At 35.0% G+C, this 7500-nt stretch overlaps 1 protein-coding gene across 4 annotated transcripts in view; it reads left to right on the forward strand.

The window, feature by feature from the left end:
• The first annotated feature begins 2801 nt into the window (after positions 1-2801).
• LOC135220978 (RNA-binding protein Raly-like) overlaps positions 2802-7500 on the forward strand; it is a 703239-nt gene continuing 698540 nt past the window's right edge. Inside the window, exon 1 of one of the 4 annotated variants that reach the window (XM_064258665.1) lies at positions 2802-3069. The gene's annotated coding sequence lies outside the window, so the exon portion shown is untranslated. The remainder of the gene's footprint in view (positions 3070-7500) is intronic. The other 3 variants (XM_064258664.1, XM_064258669.1, XM_064258667.1) reach the window with 3 other exon arrangements.

The following is a 7500-nucleotide window of genomic DNA, read 5'->3' on the forward strand; positions in this document are numbered from 1 at the left end:
GACGGTTAGTTTGCCGTTTGAACGAGATTCCGTTGCTTCTCTGGAAGTTGCTCAGTATATATATTGGTTCATTCTGCTGAACTGGGAAAGAAGTTCCTTGTCTTTGGTTCAAGCGCGGAAGGCGTTCACGCGGTCCTTACATTTCGTTAATATTTGTCAACCCCTTGCCTGCAAAGGACGCCCTAATCTAGAATAAGATTAATAAAGTCCACCATATCTTGCATCGGTCGCCGCTAAATTATTTTTTCGTCATCACTGTTTGCGTTGCCGTTGTTAGGACACATCCGTTTTTTTATTACCTTCCATCATCCGTATGCTCGTTAATCATTCATATATCCGACACTGTGGATTGATTTGGTCAACAAAGGTTTTATTAAATTTATGTTTTTCATTGATATTAGGTTTTAGTCATTTACCAGTTATATGTCTCACTTCCTCACTTTTTCCGTTATAGTCAATTGTATGAAGACTTCGTATTGTCTTTGTAATCAAACAATTGCGGCTGGCGCTTGTCGCTGTTTTTCCGCCGCTTGGGTCACAGCCATTGTTATCAACACTTGTTATATTTTTCTTCTTTGCTATCGCGATGTTTTCTCTCCGTTTTCGGAAGCAAATTCCATCACGAATTTGCTGCAATCACCAATGAATATCACCTCGTTTATCAACTGTACAGAAGAAGGCTTACTTGGCATTGTATCTATCATTATGAAATGTCTTAGAGATTATCGTTTGATTTTATGCTAGTTTATGCGCTAGTATTTATACATTAGCACACACACACACACACACATATATATATATATATATATATATATATATATATATATATATATATATATATATATATATATATACTTAAAACTGTATTTATAAAGAAACTTACCATGCATGCTTCTGGAACAGCGCATCTAAGATAAATGAATTTATAATTGTATATTCCTGCTTTATGTATAAGATTATATATATATATATATATATATATATATATATATATATATATATATATATATATATATATATATAAAATCTTATACATAAAGTAGGAATATACAATTATAAATTTATTTATCTTATATATATTATATATATCCATATATATATATATATATATATCATATACCTATATTACAAATATATATATATATATTATATATATATATGCATATGATATTATATATATTATATTATATATATATTATATAATTTATGATTTCCATGCCTCGTTGATGGAAATTCACGGAGCTTATTTGCCGACTTCATCTGCCTTTTCTTGACAGTCACTCATCCATGTAGTGATCAGATCAAGCGTTGCTTAACTTCGCTGATCATGAGCCATTAAGCATTTTACTGACGGCGGTATACACACACACATACATACATACATACTTACATATATATATATATAATATATATATATATATATATATATATATATACATATATATATATATATATATATATATATATATATATATATATATAGTATGTGTATGTGTGTGTACGTATGTTAATACATACATAATTTACTCATATATACTATATATATATATATATATATATATATATATATATATATATATATATATATATGTATAGATATATAAAGTCACACATTTGCATATGATTTGATTGTAGAAGTAGACACATGAAATCAAACTTAAAGATATCAAGCTATTCTACGATTATATTACAAAAGACTGATTTGTTTCCTCCGGTAAAGAGTACACACCTACCTCTCCAGTTCATTGGCGGAATAGCGTAGCTCAGTTTATCCAGTTCCATTATTCGCATAATGAAAAAAATATGAATATAATACGATAATATGATATGGTTCAGAAGGGTAAGCTAATGCAGCAGATACAGATCATTGGTTAGGTAAACCAAGTTTTCACAGAAATTCAAATGCTGTAGTATATTAGAGAACCAGATTTACTTTAACAGAATGGTGAATATTTATGGTACTTGAATAATGGTTTCTGTCCAGGGTCTGTATATATAAAGCATATCGGTAAAACAAGGAAAAATAAGAAATTAAATACGCGTCATTATTTTATACGTGTCGTATTTTTTCTGGGTTTTAGACGATTCTATCTTTATGCGGGAGCGAGTTTCAAGTACATGGAATTGTCGGGAGTTTAGTTCTAGGAAACACAACTTACTGCAAATCAGCGACATGGGTAACATTTATGGAAAATACTTCACACCTTTACGTAAATCTCTTACTCTTTCCTCATACTTTCCTTATATATATATATATATATATATATATATATATATATATATATATATATATATATATATATATATACTATATATATATATATATATATAATATATATATATATATATATATATCATATATATATATATATTTATATATATTCTACCTACAGCACATACTCACCAGCGTATGTGTGAGTTGATGTTTATGTTGTATGTGTTTGTGTGTGTGTGTTAGTGCCTGTATGCACGCGTGTGTGTGACACATGTAAGTGAATAGTGCAGCTGGGAGGTAATTCAATTTCCCGGTAAATATATGTATATTTTTTTGTCAAAAGATGCGCAATTACTATCGTCGGAATGAATGACAACACTTTTCAGTAAGTGTGGAAACTTCCTTATTAAGAGTACGGTGGCGTAGCGTATAGGCGTAGAAGTAGTGTGCAAGCAGACAGCAGGCGTACACAAGCAGCGACGACAGCAGCAGCAGGACAGAGTGCCACAGCAGCTGCACAGCAGCAAAAGCAGGCGTCGACTGCGAGCTACTGGTAGCGTCTCTGGCGGGCACTAGGATCAGGTCTCGGGGGTCGGCTCAGTGTTATCTTGGCTGTGGGAGGGAGTACACGTGCAATCTCGCTGCTCCAGCTCGCGGCACTTTGCTTCGCACATAATCCTTGGGACTCTGTGTTTTTCGCTTCTTTCATGTGTGGCTTTGCTTTTTTCCACTTTTGAAAGCACAACGTGTTTTGTTTTTTTGACTTTTGAAAGACTGGTGGAGTGAGCTTTGGCTTTTGTTGAGCTGCTGCAAGAGAAGAACCATTTTGCTACAGTAAAGTGCTACAGTGATCAGTAAGTTTTCCATAGTTTGCGGTTCAGTCATGATTCATTAGAGATATGTCATTTAGCCTGTCTATGTAGACACCTAGACCAATACCTCCCAGTTACATTAGTAGGTGTGAGACCCGGATATTAATGTATTTATGCTACTATCTAGAAAATGCTGTTACAAACTTTGAGTTCTGTAGATGCAAATGTACGTAATAAAGGTTATGTGATGAAAAGAGTTTAAGGTTTGCAACTACTGGGTGGCCAAGAGACAATTTCAAGCGTCCACGTTTTCCTCCTAGTGCAGTAAATGACCGTTTTGACAAAATCGTTATTTGATGAAATTAAAACGAAGTCGAGAACAGTTGTAACCAGTTGATAAGTTGGATGGGAAAGCACGAAGGGTACGTGATCTGCACGTGAAGGTACGTGAAATAAGGGCTAGGCCTAAGCACCAGGGTAAAGAAGGAAAAACCTATTCTAATCCTTCATATCTTCTTTGGGGTATGTCTGAGGAAAACCAATATTGGTCCCAACAGTCCTTAATGTTTTCCCAATGTTTGGATAATGTGCTGGTTAAGGAGATATGTGATAGTTAACGACTATCGTCATATAAACGCTCATTGCTTTTCTATTTCCATGCTTTGAGGCTCAATGAGTTTTTTCCAAAGGCCGGCCGAAGGCGGTGAGATGAAAGGAGGCTCTAATTACATCGAAGTCTGCATTTGCTCCCGTGTAAGGAATTTTGCGAAGGTGGAAGACACATGAGATGTCCCGCCCCCCTTTTTTGTGTTAAGATTGAAAGGAGTGAGTGGAGGTTTTGTGATGCCTATTTTGAGTTTAAGTAAAAAATTAAAAAAGTTTGTTTTCGAAATTAACATTTAAAAGAAATTACTAGTCTCTACCGTCGCTGTAGTGCTATTGCTAATTTTGGAAAAAAAATTTAAAAGTCTCAAAAGTATTTTATTCTTGAAAGTCACTTTCCTAGTCGGTGTAGAAAGAACCTTCGCAAATCCATCCTCAAAATGCGTTTCTTTCCCGTGCGTAAGGTTGAACTCCCTTCCCAGTTCCATTGTTACAAGGTTCTTACGTAAGGACCACTTATATTCCACTCGATTAGATAGTCGTAAATATTAGTAGAACGGGCTAATTTCCTTTATGTTTTAGTTAGTGAAGATTTCGCATAGAGCCTAGTAAAGTGTAATGTCATGATTATCAGTTATCCGGTATTATGTTTATTTTTCTCTAATCCTGGCATCAAGCAACAATAAATAATGATAGGTCTATTTTATATTCTAAAGAAGACTTCTTTGTTAGGTATTTATTCACCCAAGAGAAAATACCGGAAGTGGATTTACACGACTTACTAAAGGCCCGACAAAGGAGCATATACCACCCGTATATTCATGTAAAATACTGTGGAAAAATCTGTCGATGCCAGAGCAGAAGTAACCAGGTTTTAGATCGAGAGAAATATTTCGGTGAAAGGAAGTGTTGGGAGAATTTCAAATATTGCAATGACTCGATTGAAGGAGAATTCACTTTGTAATCATTTCTGGTCAGTCGTCGTCGATTTTCTCTCAAACTCAGGTTCTCCTAAAAAAAAAAAAAAAAACCCCCCAAAAAAAAAAAAAAAAGTAACATACGTAGATAAAGCTTTATGGTTCAGTCTTTTCCATATAACTGCAGGAGCAATTGCGTTCTGTTAGCCACAGATACTGAGACAAAATTACTAACCTTTATTGAATTGTGAGAATGCACTCCATATGGTGAAAGCGATGTATATCCAAAAAAAAAAAAAAAAAAAAAGTGATGAGGGAGCGACTATTTTTGAAATATTTTTGAAAAGATGTGAAATGTTGAGGTTAATGTAATTTTGTTTTTGTCCATTTCGGGAACCTACCTTTTACTTCATATTTTCGATTTCGTCTTTTGCCTAAGAGATAAAACTAAAAAATGTTTCGTTATTCACCCGCATTTTAACTAGTGTGTTTCCAATAAGTATCTTGTATTTTACTTTTCTAGTTAAAATTTAGCTAGGCCTATATGCTATTTATTAATGTATTGATAAACAACTTTTTACTATGTAAGGTTAATATGTCATATATGAACTGTTTGTAAGGTATTTTGCTCTTATATTTCTAAGTAAGTTATTGTTTATTACCGTAGTAATTTGCCGACCGTACATTTTCAAAGATACCAGGGTCCACATCTTTAATTGTTATCCATTAATGTAGATTTTTAGTTCATGTCAGTTGGAGGCCTCCAATGAAGATGGAATTCGGCTAAAAAACTTCATATGGTCCCTAATTCCCCAAGACTCATATGAATTTTGAATATCAGTGTTAAATGTATTGGTGTTTATGTTGTTTGCATTCTTTGAAAGTATATTAATTGGACTTGAATCTTAAGATCCAGGAAAAATGTTTAAGGCGAACTCGCCACGAAACTGTCAAACGAGTCTTTAGTCTTGGGAAGGTGTTTAAAGACTCATAGCTTGTCTAAGTTTGCTGTGATGAGATGCATCAACTTTTGAATTGCCAATGATTTACGATAACCTATTAAAGATATCATTTGCAAGACGTGGAGGCTTGCACAGATCAATAAACCTTCCACGGATCCTTCCGGGATCATTCGAATCTAATGTAAACAGGCAAAAGGCATCTTTTGACTAACTTAATTCTCTCTCTCTCTCTCTCTCTCTCTCTCTCTCTCTCGTTTTTAATTCAGTATGCGCATCCTAGGATATGTTCCAAAGGTGACAGTCGTTATCACACTCCTGATGAGAAAGAAAGAAAAAAAAATCAGAAGTCGAGCGTAAAGCATATGGAGAAGGGTGCAGACGAGATTACGTGTAAAAACAATGTTTTAGGCTGCAAGGGGTCGGCAACCCCGGACGTAAGTGCCACAGTTGGCAACGGAAGAGCTTTTGATGGCATCCTACAATTCACATGGTATTTGTCAATTACTTCTGAGCATTACACATTTTTCAGTAATTGCATTGCATATTCGTTCATTTTACTTACAGTGTAACAGGTTCATTTACTTCACTTCTGACTAATATTCATTAGAAATGTTGCGATGTCTGATTAGGAGGAAGAATGGCTGGCATGCGTGGGTTGTCTTGTAGGTCTGAATAGTGTTTTTCATGGTGCCCGTGAAGAAGTCGAGCGGCGAAGAAAACGATAAAAAAGGGTTTCGTTCGAAACCTTTTTTTTTTTCTTTCTTTCTTTTTCTTTCAAAGGAACGCAGCCGCATTTTTAATGTCTTTCTTCGAATCATGACGGCAAACTAACTTTCCTTATCATGGGCCATTGTGTTAGCCATCTAGTTTGTTACGCTGCAGTAAATTAAGTAATTTCTCCCCATCAAGCCAAGTCATTTGGGATTTATATTTAGTCATAAGTAATGCTATTTTTTTTTATTTTCGGATGTCAGTGTACTTTTTGCATTACGTATAAGTAAATTCTGTTGACAATATTTCTTTTATGCATGTCAAACGAATCTCTTTTTTATATTTTTAGCATTAATCTAATCCCATGCACGGATTCGCGAGTATAATTGGGCATTTCTCCAGATAGCTTACCCTATCCACATTCACATTCTCCCCTCCTTCGACTAGAAATCACCCAAATGACAACATCTCGCGAGCACGTTCTCTGACTTTTAGCATCTCGCCGCCAAACTTTTTACCAAGCGACCCATATTTGTTTTATATTTAGGTGTAAGACTGAAGTCCCGCATGCTCGTTAAGCTGGCGTTACACAGGTGCAGACTTTTGTGAACTTTAATTTTGCTACTAGTACTAAGTTTGGCGGGAAGATGCCAGGAAACGTCTCATGCGACACCGCGGCTGGGTTAGAGGCGACTACTCCCCGAATTGCAAGGAAGCATCTTTCTCTGTTGATACAGGTGATCAATGTTAGGTATTGTTTATACCAGCAAAGGGCCAGCCATTTAGATTGCTTTTACTCATAGAGGAGAATCCTTTCCAGATTAGCGAAAACATTCGACAATTACACGATTGATTTTTAGGATATCCTTGAACATTGCATATAAAGAAGCCCTTGAACATAGAATACAGGATTACCTTTAAGATCTCTGAGTCTTGCTTCTCATAAGAATATTTTAAAATTAAATTGGCCTTTGGCTTTCCTTTTCTCCTAGAAGCAATACAAGTACGAAGCAATGTAAGACGAAAATCATTATATAATTGGAAAATCATCATATAATTAGAAGCAATATTAGACGAAAATCATTATATAATTACCTCAAGCACTGCCTAAAGCGAATGAGCCACTTAATAGCGCTTATAACAAGGAAACCATTGAAGACGGCAATACGTATTATCTATAGCACCCTTTCAAATCGCCTTGCCCATTGCCCATGACGATGATGTCATTTAGGATCACCTGAAGCATACATTTACTATCCCCTTGAGCTTTCCCCATAATG

Source organism: Macrobrachium nipponense, chromosome 2, assembly GCF_015104395.2.
Source record: "Macrobrachium nipponense isolate FS-2020 chromosome 2, ASM1510439v2, whole genome shotgun sequence".
Taxonomy (NCBI): domain Eukaryota; kingdom Metazoa; phylum Arthropoda; class Malacostraca; order Decapoda; family Palaemonidae; genus Macrobrachium; species Macrobrachium nipponense.